Source organism: Dermacentor variabilis, chromosome 9, assembly GCF_050947875.1.
Source record: "Dermacentor variabilis isolate Ectoservices chromosome 9, ASM5094787v1, whole genome shotgun sequence".
Classification (NCBI taxonomy): Eukaryota; Metazoa; Arthropoda; class Arachnida; order Ixodida; family Ixodidae; genus Dermacentor; species Dermacentor variabilis.
This window is the reverse complement of record NC_134576.1, coordinates 7,753,928-7,766,923: the sequence shown is the minus strand read 5'-3', so window position 1 is coordinate 7,766,923 and position 12,996 is coordinate 7,753,928. Positions and strand designations below refer to the sequence as shown.

Sequence of the window (12,996 nt, the reverse complement as noted above, 5' to 3'; positions counted from 1 at the left end):
TTGCTGTCAGTGCTTGTTGGCTTCCCATGATATGACTAATCGATATAGGGCCCCTCGGTTAACCCCCTTTCTTCTCGTTTATTACTTAACGAGGGTCGCGAATCGGGCAAGATTGATGCCTTCAGGTAGCATATGTGGGTTTATTGACCAGTTGTCTTCACCCGAAAAGATCACTTCCTTGTGACGCCTGCGTCAAGGAGGACGCTCCACGTGCACTGCCAAGGTCTGTGAGTGGTGGCGCTGGCTAACACTCCCAGGATTTTACTAGTACACATAAATGCCCAAGAAATTTGATGGGGAAACAGCGCCGCGGTAGCTCAATTGGTAGAGCATCGCACGCGAAATGCGAAGGTTGTGGGTTCGGTTCCTACCTGCGGCTAGTTGTTTTTCCATCCGCTTTAATTTCTAATAATTTATCGTTTCTTCATACCATTTATTAGGCACAACTAATTTCCGCAATGTTGTCCTTGCTCTCAGTCCTTGTTGGCTTCGCATGGTATGACTAATAAATATCGGGCCCCTCGGTTAACCGCCTTTCTTCTCGTTTATTACATAGCGAGGGTCTCGAATCCAGCAAGATTGATGCCTTCAGGTAGCATATCTGGGTTTATTGACCAGTTGCGTTCACCCAAAAAGATCACTTTCTTGTGACGCCTGCGTCAAGCAGGACGTTCCACGTCCCCCGCCAAGGTCAGTGAGTGGTGGCGCTGGCTAACACTCCCAGGATTTTACTAGTACACATAAATACCCGAGAAATTTGATGGGGAAACAGCGCCGCGGTAGCTCAATTGGTAGAGCATCGCACGCGAAATGCGAAGGTTGTGGGTTCGGTTCCCACGTGCGGCAAGTTGTTTTTTCATCCGCTTTAATTTCTAATAATTTATCGTTTCTTCATAGCATTCATTAGGCACTACTAATTTCCCCAATGTTGTCCTTGCTGTCAGTGCTTGTTAGCTTCTCATGATATGACTAATAAATATCGGGCCCCTCGGTTAACCCCCTTTCTTCTCGTTTATTACATAACGAGGGTCGCGAATCCGGCAACATTGATGCCTTCGGGTAGCATATGTGGGTTTATTGACCAGTTGCCTTCACCCAAAAAGATCACTTTCTCGTGACGCCTGAGTCAACGAGGACGTTCCACGTGCGCCGCCAAGGTCTGTGAGTGGTGGCGCTGGCTAACACTCCCAGGGTTTACTAGTACACATATATACCCAAGAAAGTTGATGGGGAAACAGCGCCGCGGTAGCTCAATTGGTAGAGCATCGCATGCGAAATGTGAAGGTTGTGGGTTCGGTTCCCACCTGCGGCAAGTTGTTTTTGACCCGCTTTAATTTCTAATTATTTATCGTTTCTTCATACAATTTATTAGGCACAACTAATTTCCCCAATGTTGTCCTTGCTGTGCGTGCTTGTTGGCTTCTCATGATATGACTAATGAATATCGGGCCCCTCGGTTAACCGCCTTTCTTCTCGTTTATTACATAGCGAGGGTCTCAAATCCGGCAAGATTGATGCCTTCAGGTAGCATATGTGGGTTTATTGACCAGTTGCCTTCACCCGAAAAGATCACTTTCTTATGACGCCTGCGTCATGGAGGACGTTCCACGTCCGCCGCCAAGGTCAGTGAGTGGTGGCACTGGCTAACACTCCCAGGGTTTACTAGTACACATAAATACCCAAGAAAGTTGATGGGGAAACAGCGCCGCGGTAGCTCAATTGGTAGAGCATCGCACGCGAAATGCGAAGGTTGTGGGTTCGGTTCCCACCTGCGGCAAGTTTTTTCATCCGCTTTAATTTCTAATAATTTATCGTTTCTTCATACCATTTATTAGGTACAACTAATTTCCCCAATGTCGTCCTTGCTGTCAGTACTTGTTAGCTTCTCATGATATGACTAATAAATATCGGGCCCCTCGGTTAACCGCCTTTCTTCTCGTTTATTACATAGCGAGGGTCTCGAATCCGGCAAGATTGATGCCTTCAGGTAGCATATGTGGGTTTATTGACCAGTTGCCTTCACCCAAAAAGATCAGTTTCTCGCGACGCCTGCGCCAACGAGGACGTTCCACGTCCGCCGCCAAGGTCAGTGAGTGGTGGCGCTGGCTAACCCTCCCAGGATTTTACCAGTACACATAAATACCCAAGAAAGTTGATGGGGAAACAGCGCCGTGGTAGCTCAATTGGTAAAGCATCGCACGCGAAATGCGAAGGTTGTGGGTTCGGTTCCCACCTGCGGCAAGTTGTTTTTTCATCCGCTTTAATTTCTAATAATTTATCGTTTCTTCATAGCATTTCTTAGGCACAACTAATTTCCCCAATGTTGTCCTTACTGTCAGTGCTTGTTAGCTTCTCATGATATGACTAATAAATATTTGGCCCCTCGGTTAACCCCCTTTCTTCTCGTTTATTACATAGCGAGGGTCGCGAATCCGGCAACATTGATGCCTTCAGGTAGCATATGTGGGTTTAGTTGCCTTCACCCAAAAAGATCACTTTCTCTCGACGCCTGCGTCAACGAGGACGTTCCACGTCCGCCGCCAAGGTCTCTGAGTGATGCGCTGGCTAATACTCCCAGGGTTTACTAGTACACATAAATACCCAAGAAAGTTGATGGGGATACAGCACCGTGGTAGCTCAATTGGTAGAGCATCGCACGCGAAATGCGAAGGTTGTGGGTTCGGGTCCCACCTGCGGCAAGTTGTTTTTCATCCGCTTTAATTTCTAATAATTTATCGTTTCTTCATACCATTTGTTAGGCACAACTAATTTCCGCAGTGTTGTCCTTGCTGTCAGTCCTTGTTGGCTTCGCATGATATGACTAATAAATATCGGGCCCCTCGGTTAACCGCCTTTCTTCTCGTTTATTACATAGCGAGGGTCTCGAATCCAGCAAGATTGATGCCTTCAGGTAGCATATCTGGGTTTATTGACCAGTTGCGTTCACCCAAAAAGATCACTTTCTTGTGACGCCTGCGTCAAGCAGGACGTTCCACGTCCGCCGCCAAGGTCAGTGAGTGGTGGCGCTGGCTAACACTCCCAGGATTTTACTAGTACACATAAATACCCAAGAAATTTGATGGGGAAACAGCGCCGCGGTAGCTCAATTGGTAGAGCATCGCACGCGAAATGCGAAGGTTGTGGGTTCGGTTCCCACCTGCGGCAAGTTGTTTTTTCATCCGCTTTAATTTCTAATAATTTATCGTTTGTTCATAGCATTCATTAGGCACTACTAATTTCCCCAATGTTGTCCTTGCTGTCAGTGCTTGTTGGCTTCCCATGATATGACTAATCGATATAGGGCCCCTCGGTTAACCCCCTTTCTTCTCGTTTATTACTTAACGAGGGTCGCGAATCGGGCAAGATTGATGCCTTCAGGTAGCATATGTGGGTTTATTGACCAGTTGCCTTCTCCCGAAAAGATCACTTTTTTGTGACGCCTGCGTAAAGGAGGACGCTCCTCGTGCTCCGCCAAGGTCAGTGATTGGTGGCGCTGCCTAACACTCCCAGGGTTTACTAGTACACATAAATACCCAAGAAAGTTGATGGGGAAACAGCGCCGCGGTAGCTCATTTGGTAGAGCATCGCATGCGAAATGTGAAGGTTGTGGGTTCGGTTCCCACCTGCGGCAAGTTGTTTTTGACCCGCTTTAATTTCTAATTATTTATCGTTTCTTCATACAATTTAGTAGGCACAATTAATTTCCCCAATGTTGTCCTTGCTGTCCGTGCTTGTTGGCTTCTCATGATAAGACTAATGAATATCGGGCCCCTCGGTTAACCGCCTTTCTTCTCGTTTATTACATAGCGAGGGTCTCAAATCCGACAAGATTGATGCCTTCAGGTAGCATATGTGGGTTTATTGACCAGTTGCCTTCGCCGGAAAAGATCACTTTCTTATGACGCCTGCGTCATGGAGGACGTTCCACGTCCGCCGCCAAGGTCAGTGAGTGGTGGCACTGGCTAACACTCCCAGGGTTTTCTAGTACACATAAATACCCAAGAAAGTTGATGGGGAAACAGCGCCGCGGTAGCTCAATTGGTAGAGCATCGCACGCGAAATGCGAAGGTTGTGGGTTCGGTTCCCACCTGCGGCAAGTTTTTTCATCCGCTTTAATTTCTAATAATTTATCGTTTCTTCATAGCATTCATTTGCCACAACTTATTTCCCCAATGTCGTCCTTGCTGTCAGTGCTTGTTAGCTTCTCATGATACGACTAATAAATATCGGGCCCCTCGGTTAACCGCCTTTCTTCTCGTTTATTACATAGCGAGGGTCTCGAATCCGGCAAGATTGATGCCTTCAGGTAGCATATGTGGGTTTATTGACCAGTTGCCTTCACCTAAAAAGATCAGTTTCTCGCGACGCCTGCGTCAACGAGGACGTTCCACGTCCGCCGCCAAGGTCTTTGAGTGGTGGCGCTGGCTAATACTCCCAGGATTTACTAGTACACATAAATACCCAAGAAAGTTGATGGGGAAACAGCGCCGCGGTAGCTCAATTGATAGAGCATCGCACGCGAAATGCGAAGGTTGTGGCTTCGGTTCCCACCTACGGCAAGTTGTTTTTTATCCGCTTTAATTTCTAATAATTTATCGTTTCTTCATGCAATTTATTAGGCACAACTAATTTCCCCAATGTTGTCCTTGCTGTCCGTGCTTGTTGGCTTCTCATGATATGACTAATAAATATCGGGCCCCTCGGTTAACCCCCTTTCTTCTCGTTTATTACATAGCAAGGGTCTCGAATCCGGCAAGATTGATGCCTTCAGGTAGCATATGTGGGTTTATTGACCAGTTGCCTTCACCCAAAAAGATCACTTTCTCTCGACGCCTGCGTCAACGAGGACGTTCCACGTCCGCCGCCAAGGTCTGTGAGTGATGCGCTGGCTAATACTCCCAGGGTTTACTAGTACACACAAATACCCAAGAAAGTTGATGGGAAAACAGCGCCGCGGTAGCTCAATTGGTTGAGCAACGCCCGCGAAATGCGAAGGTTGTGGGTTGGGTTCCCACCTGCGGAAACTTGTTTTTTCATACAATTTAATTTCTAATAATTTATCGTTTCTTCATGCCATTTATTAGGCACAAGTTATTTCCCCTATGTTGTCCTTGCTGTCAGTGCTTGTTGGCTTCTCATGATATGACTAATAAATATCGGGCCCCTCGGTTAACCCCCTTTCTTCTCGTTTATTACAGAACGAGGGTCGCGAATCCGGAAACATTGATGCCTTCAGGTAGCATATGTGGGTTTATTGACCAGTTGCCTTCACCCGAAAAGATCACTTTCTTGTGACGCCTGCGTCAAGGAGGACGTTCCACGTCCGCCGCGAAGGTCAGTGAGTGGTGGCACTGGCTAAAACTCCCAGAATTTTACTATTACACATAAATACCCAAGAAAGTTGATGGGGAAACAGCGCCGCGGTAGCTCAAATGGTAGAGCATCGCGCGCGAAATGCGAAAGTTGTGGGTTCGGTTCCCACCTGCGGCAAGTTGTTTTACATCCGCTTTAATTTCTAATAATTTATCGTTTCTTCATAGCATTTATTAGGCACAACTAATATCCCCAATGTTGTCCTTGCTGTCAGTCCTTGTTGGCTTCTCATGATATGAATAATAAACATCGGGCCCCTCGGTTAACCGCCTTTCTTCTCGTTTTTTACATAGCGAGGGTCTCGAATCCAGCAAGATTGATGCCTTTAGTTAGCATATGTGGGTTTATTGACCAGTTGCGTTCACCCGAAAAGATCAATTTTTCATGACGCCTGCGTCGAGGAGGACGTTCCACGTCCGCCGCCAAGGTCAGTGAGTGGTGGCGCTGGCTAAAACTCCCAGGATTTTACTAGTACACATAAATACCCAAGAAAGTTGATAGGGAAACAGCGCCGTGGTAGCTCAATTGGTAGAGCATCGCACGCGAAATGCGAAGGTTGTGGGTTCGGGTCCCACCTGCGGCAAGTTGTTTTTTCATCCGCTTTAATTTCTAATAATTTATCGTTTCTTCATACCATTTGTTAGGCACAACTAATTTCCGCAATGTTGTCCTTGCTGTCAGTCCTTGTTGGCTTCGCATGATATGACTAATAAATATCGGGCCCCTCGGTTAACCGCCTTTCTTCTCGTTTATTACATAGCGAGGGTCTCGAATCCATCAAGATTGATGCCTTCAGGTAGCATATGTGGGTTTATTGACCAGTTACCTTCTCCCGAAAAGATCACTTTTTTGTGACGCCTGCGTAAAGGAGGACGCTCCTCGTGCTCCGCCAAGGTCAGTGATAGGTGGCGCTGCCTAACACTCCCAGGGTTTACTAGTACACATAAATACCCAAGAAAGTTGATGGGGAAACAGCGCCGCGGTAGCTCATTTGGTAGAGCATCGCATGCGAAATGTGAAGGTTGTGGGTTCGGTTCCCACCTGCGGCAAGTTGTTTTTGACCCGCTTTAATTTCTAATTATTTATCGTTTCTTCATACAATTTAGTAGGCACAATTAATTTCCCCAATGTTGTCCTTGCTGTCCGTGCTTGTTGGCTTCTCAGGATAAGACTAATGAATATCGGGCCCCTCGGTTAACCGCCTTTCTTCTCGTTTATTACATAGCGAGGGTCTCAAATCCGACAAGATTGATGCCTTCAGGTAGCATATGTGGGTTTATTGACCAGTTGCCTTCACCGGAAAAGATCACTTTCTTATGACGCCTGCGTCATGGAGGACGTTCCACGTCCGCCGCCAAGGTCAGTGAGTGGTGGCACTGGCTAACACTCCCAGGGTTTTCTAGTACACATAAATACCCAAGAAAGTTGATGGGGAAACAGCGCCGCGGTAGCTCAATTGGTAGAGCATCGCACGCGAAATGCGAAGGTTGTGGGTTCGGTTCCCACCTGCGGCAAGTTTTTTCATCCGATTTAATTTCTAATAATTTATCGTTTCTTCATAGCATTCATTTGGCACAACTAATTTCCCCAATGTCGTCCTTGCTGTCAGTGCTTGTTAGCTTCTCATGATATGACTAATAAATATCGGGCCCCTCGGTTAACCGCCTTTCTTCTCGTTTATTACATAGCGAGGGTCTCGAATCCGGCAAGATTGATGCCTTCAGGTAGCATATCTGGGTTTATTGACCAGTTGCCTTCACCTAAAAAGATCAGTTTCTCGCGACGCCTGCGTCAACGAGGACGTTCCACGTCCGCCGCCAAGGTCTGTGAGTGATGCGCTGGCTAATACTCCCAGGGTTTACTAGTACACACAAATACCCAAGAAAGTTGATGGGAAAACAGCGCCGCGGTAGCTCAATTGGTTGAGCAACGCCCGCGAAATGCGAAGGTTGTGGGTTCGGTTCCCACCTGCGGAAACTTGTTTTTTGATACAATTTAATTTCTAATAATTTATCGTTTCTTCATGCCATTTATTAGGCACAAGTTATTTCCCCTATGTTGTCCTTGCTGTCAGTGCTTGTTGGCTTCTCATGATATGACTAATAAATATCGGGCCCCTCGGTTAACCCCCTTTCTTCTCGTTTATTACAGAACGAGGGTCGCGAATCCGGAAACATTGATGCCTTCAGGTAGCATATGTGGGTTTATTGACCAGTTGCCTTCACCCGAAAAGATCACTTTCTTGTGACGCCTGCGTCAAGGAGGACGTTCCACGTCCGCCGCGAAGGTCAGTGAGTGGTGGCACTGGCTAACACTCCCAGAATTTTACTATTACACATAAATACCCAAGAAAGTTGATGGGGAAACAGCGCCGCGGTAGCTCAAATGGTAGAGCATCGCGCGCGAAATGCGAAAGTTGTGGGTTCGGTTCCCACCTGCGGCAAGTTGTTTTACATCCGCTTTAATTTCTAATAATTTATCGTTTCTTCATAGCATTTATTAGGCACAACTAATTTCCCCAATGTTGTCCTTGCTGTCAGTCCTTGTTGGCTTCTCATGATATGAATAATAAACATCGGGCCCCTCGGTTAACCGCCTTTCTTCTCGTTTTTTACATAGCGAGGGTCTCGAATCCAGCAAGATTGATGCCTTTAGTTAGCATATGTGGGTTTATTGACCAGTTGCGTTCACCCGAAAAGATCAATTTTTCATGACGCCTGCGTCGAGGAGGACGTTCCACGTCCGCCGCCAAGGTCAGTGAGTGGTGGCGCTGGCTAAAACTCCCAGGATTTTACTAGTACACATAAATACCCAAGAAAGTTGATAGGGAAACAGCGCCGTGGTAGCTCAATTGGTAGAGCATCGCACGCGAAATGCGAAGGTTGTGGGTTCGGGTCCCACCTGCGGCAAGTTGTTTTTTCATCCGCTTTAATTTCTAATAATTTATCGTTACTTTATACCATTTGTTAGGCACAACTAATTTCCCCAATGTTGTCCTTGCTGTCAGTCCTTGTTGGCTTCTCATGATATGAATAATAAACATCGGGCCCCTCGGTTAACCGCCTTTCTTCTCGTTTTTTACATAGCGAGGGTCTCGAATCCAGCAAGATTGATGCCTTCAGGTAGCATATGTGGGTTTATTGACCAGTTGCCTTCTCCCGAAAAGATCACTTTTTTGTGACGCCTGCGTAAAGGAGGACGCTCCTCGTGCTCCGCCAAGGTCAGTGATTGGTGGCGCTGCCTAACACTCCCAGGGTTTACTAGTACACATAAATACCCAAGAAAGTTGATGGGGAAACAGCGCCGCGGTAGCTCATTTGGTAGAGCATCGCATGCGAAATGTGAAGGTTGTGGGTTCGGTTCCCACCTGCGGCAAGTTGTTTTTGACCCGCTTTAATTTCTAATTATTTATCGTTTCTTCATACAATTTAGTAGGCACAATTAATTTCCCCAATGTTGTCCTTGCTGTCCGTGCTTGTTGGCTTCTCATGATAAGACTAATGAATATCGGGCCCCTCGGTTAACCGCCTTTCTTCTCGTTTATTACATAGCGAGGGTCTCAAATCCGACAAGATTGATGCCTTCAGGTAGCATATGTGGGTTTATTGACCAGTTGCCTTCACCGGAAAAGATCACTTTCTTATGACGCCTGCGTCATGGAGGACGTTCCACGTCCGCCGCCAAGGTCAGTGAGTGGTGGCACTGGCTAACACTCCCAGGGTTTTCTAGTACACATAAATACCCAAGAAAGTTGATGGGGAAACAGCGCCGCGGTAGCTCAATTGGTAGAGCATCGCACGCGAAATGCGAAGGTTGTGGGTTCGGTTCCCACCTGCGGCAAGTTTTTTCATCCGCTTTAATTTCTAATAATTTATCGTTTCTTCATAGCATTCATTTGGCACAACTAATTTCCCCAATGTCGTCCTTGCTGTCAGTGCTTGTTAGCTTCTCATGATATGACTAATAAATATCGGGCCCCTCGGTTAACCGCCTTTCTTCTCGTTTATTACATAGCGAGGGTCTCGAATCCGGCAAGATTGATGCCTTCAGGTAGCATATGTGGGTTTATTGACCAGTTGCCTTCACCTAAAAAGATCAGTTTCTCGCGACGCCTGCGTCAACGAGGACGTTCCACGTCCGCCGCCAAGGTCTTTGAGTGGTGGCGCTGGCTAATACTCCCAGGATTTACTAGTACACATAAATACCCAAGAAAGTTGATGGGGAAACAGCGCCGCGGTAGCTCAATTGATAGAGCATCGCACGCGAAATGCGAAGGTTGTGGCTTCGGTTCCCACCTACGGCAAGTTGTTTTTTATCCGCTTTAATTTCTAATAATTTATCGTTTCTTCATGCAATTTATTAGGCACAACTAATTTCCCCAATGTTGTCCTTGCTGTCCGTGCTTGTTGGCTTCTCATGATATGACTAATAAATATCGGGCCCCTCGGTTAACCCCCTTTCTTCTCGTTTATTACATAGCAAGGGTCTCGAATCCGGCAAGATTGATGCCTTCAGGTAGCATATGTGGGTTTATTGACCAGTTGCCTTCACCCAAAAAGATCACTTTCTCTCGACGCCTGCGTCAACGAGGACGTTCCACGTCCGCCGCCAAGGTCTGTGAGTGATGCGCTGGCTAATACTCCCAGGGTTTACTAGTACACACAAATACCCAAGAAAGTTGATGGGAAAACAGCGCCGCGGTAGCTCAATTGGTTGAGCAACGCCCGCGAAATGCGAAGGTTGTGTGTTCGGTTCCCACCTGCGGAAACTTGTTTTTTCATACAATTTAATTTCTAATAATTTATCGTTTCTTCATGCCATTTATTAGGCACAAGTTATTTCCCCTATGTTGTCCTTGCTGTCAGTGCTTGTTGGCTTCTCATGATATGACTAATAAATATCGGGCCCCTCGGTTAACCCCCTTTCTTCTCGTTTATTACAGAACGAGGGTCGCGAATCCGGAAACATTGATGCCTTCAGGTAGCATATGTGGGTTTATTGACCAGTTGCCTTCACCCGAAAAGATCACTTTCTTGTGACGCCTGCGTCAAGGAGGACGTTCCACGTCCGCCGCGAAGGTCAGTGAGTGGTGGCACTGGCTAACACTCCCAGAATTTTACTATTACACATAAATACCCAAGAAAGTTGATGGGGAAACAGCGCCGCGGTAGCTCAAATGGTAGAGCATCGCGCGCGAAATGCGAAAGTTGTGGGTTCGGTTCCCACCTGCGGCAAGTTGTTTTACATCCGCTTTAATTTCTAATAATTTATCCTTTCTTCATAGCATTTATTAGGCACAACTAATTTCCCCAATGTTGTCCTTGCTGTCAGTCCTTGTTGGCTTCTCATGATATGAATAATAAACATCGGGCCCCTCGGTTAACCGCCTTTCTTCTCGTTTTTTACATAGCGAGGGTCTCGAATCCAGCAAGATTGATGCCTTTAGTTAGCATATGTGGGTTTATTGACCAGTTGCGTTCACCCGAAAAGATCAATTTTTCATGACGCCTGCGTCGAGGAGGACGTTCCACGTCCGCCGCCAAGGTCAGTGAGTGGTGGCGCTGGCTAAAACTCCCAGGATTTTACTAGTACACATAAATACCCAAGAAAGTTGATAGGGAAACAGCGCCGTGGTAGCTCAATTGGTAGAGCATCGCACGCGAAATGCGAAGGTTGTGGGTTCGGGTCCCACCTGCGGCAAGTTGTTTTTTCATCCGCTTTAATTTCTAATAATTTATCGTTTCTTCATACCATTTGTTAGGCACAACTAATTTCCGCAATGTTGTCCTTGCTGTCAGTCCTTGTTGGCTTCGCATGATATGACTAATAAATATCGGGCCCCTCGGTTAACCGCCTTTCTTCTCGTTTATTACATAGCGAGGGTCTCGAATCCATCAAGATTGATGCCTTCAGGTAGCATATGTGGGTTTATTGACCAGTTGCCTTCTCCCGAAAAGATCACTTTTTTGTGACGCCTGCGTAAAGGAGGACCTTCCACGTCCGCCGCCAAGGTCTGTGAGTTGTGGCGCTGGCTAACACTCGCAGGGTTTTACTAGTACACATTATTACCCAAGAAAGTTGATGGGGAAACAGCGACGCGGTAGCTCAATCGGTAGAGCATCGCACGCGAAATGCGAAGGTTGTGGGTTCGGTTCCCACCTGCGGCAAGTTGTTTTTTCATCCGCTTTAATTTCTAATAATTTATCGTTTCATCATACCATTTATTAGGCACAACTAATTTCCCCAATGTTGTCCTTGCTGTCAGTGCTTGTTGGCTTCCCATGATATGACTAATCGATATAGGGCCCCTCGGTTAACCCTCTTTCGTCTCGTTTATTACTTAACGAGGGTCGCGAATCGGGCAAGATTGATGCCTTCAGGTAGCATATGTGGGTTTATTGACCAGTTGCCTTCACCCGAAAAGATTACTTTTTGTGACGCCTGCGTAAAGGAGGACGCTCCTCGTGCTCCGCCAAGGTCAGTGATTGGTGGCGCTGGCTAACACTCCCAGGGTTTACTAGTACACATAAATACCCAAGAAAGTTGATGGGGAAACAGCGCCGCGGTAGCTCAATTGGTAGAGCATCGCATGCGAAATGTGAAGGTTGTGGGTTCGGTTCCCACCTGCGGCAAGTTGTTTTTGACCCGCTTTAATTTCTAATTATTTATCGTTTCTTCATACAATTTATTAGGCACAACTAATTTCCCCAATGTTGTCCTTGCTGTCCGTGCTTGTTGGCTTCTCATGATATGACTAATAAATATCGGGCCCCTCGGTTAACCCCCTTTCTTCTCGTTTATTACATAGCAAGGGTCTCGAATCCGGCAAGATTGATGCCTTCAGGTAGCATATGTGGGTTTATTGACCAGTTGCCTTCACCCAAAAAGATCACTTTCTCTCGACGCCTGCGTCAACGAGGACGTTCCACGTCCGCCGCCAAGGTCTGTGAGTGATGCGCTGGCTAATACTCCCAGGGTTTACTAGTACACACAAATACCCAAGAAAGTTGATGGGAAAACAGCGCCGCGGTAGCTCAATTGGTTGAGCAACGCCCGCGAAATGCGAAGGTTGTGGGTTCGGTTCCCACCTGCGGAAACTTGTTTTTTCATACAATTTAATTTCTAATAATTTATCGTTTCTTCATGCCATTTATTAGGCACAAGTTATTTCCCCTATGTTGTCCTTGCTGTCAGTGCTTGTTGGCTTCTCATGATATGACTAATAAATATCGGGCCCCTCGGTTAACCCCCTTTCTTCTCGTTTATTACAGAACGAGGGTCGCGAATCCGGAAACATTGATGCCTTCAGGTAGCATATGTGGGTTTATTCACCAGTTTCTTCACCCAAAAAGATCACATTCTCGTGACGCCTGCGGCAACGAGGACGTTCCACGTCCGCCGCCAAGGTCTGTGTGTGGTGGCGCTGGCTAACACTCCCAGGGTTTTACTAGTACACATAAATACCCAAGAAAGTTGATGGGGAAACAGCGCCGCGGTAGCTCAAATGGTAGAGCATCGCACGCGAAATGCGAAGGTTGTGGGTTCGGTTCCCACCTGCGGCAAGTTGTTTTACATCCGCTTTAATTTCTGATAATTTATCGTTTCTTCGTACCATTTATTAGG

General features: G+C 46.7%; 5 non-coding genes across 5 annotated transcripts; all 5 read left to right on the top strand.

Annotated features, from left to right (window-relative positions):
* Positions 1-1,704: 1,704 nt before the first annotated feature.
* Positions 1,705-1,777, top strand: TRNAS-CGA (transfer RNA serine (anticodon CGA)). The gene has a single exon. It is a non-coding gene; the product is annotated as a tRNA-Ser (tRNA).
* Positions 1,778-3,092: 1,315 nt separating this feature from the next.
* On the top strand, positions 3,093-3,165 carry TRNAS-CGA (transfer RNA serine (anticodon CGA)). The gene has a single exon. It is a non-coding gene; the product is annotated as a tRNA-Ser (tRNA).
* Positions 3,166-4,023: 858 nt separating this feature from the next.
* TRNAS-CGA (transfer RNA serine (anticodon CGA)) lies at positions 4,024-4,096 on the top strand. The gene has a single exon. It is a non-coding gene; the product is annotated as a tRNA-Ser (tRNA).
* Positions 4,097-6,814: 2,718 nt separating this feature from the next.
* Positions 6,815-6,887, top strand: TRNAS-CGA (transfer RNA serine (anticodon CGA)). Its single transcript has one exon. It is a non-coding gene; the product is annotated as a tRNA-Ser (tRNA).
* Positions 6,888-9,140: 2,253 nt separating this feature from the next.
* TRNAS-CGA (transfer RNA serine (anticodon CGA)) lies at positions 9,141-9,213 on the top strand. The gene has a single exon. It is a non-coding gene; the product is annotated as a tRNA-Ser (tRNA).
* Positions 9,214-12,996: the final 3,783 nt, after the last annotated feature.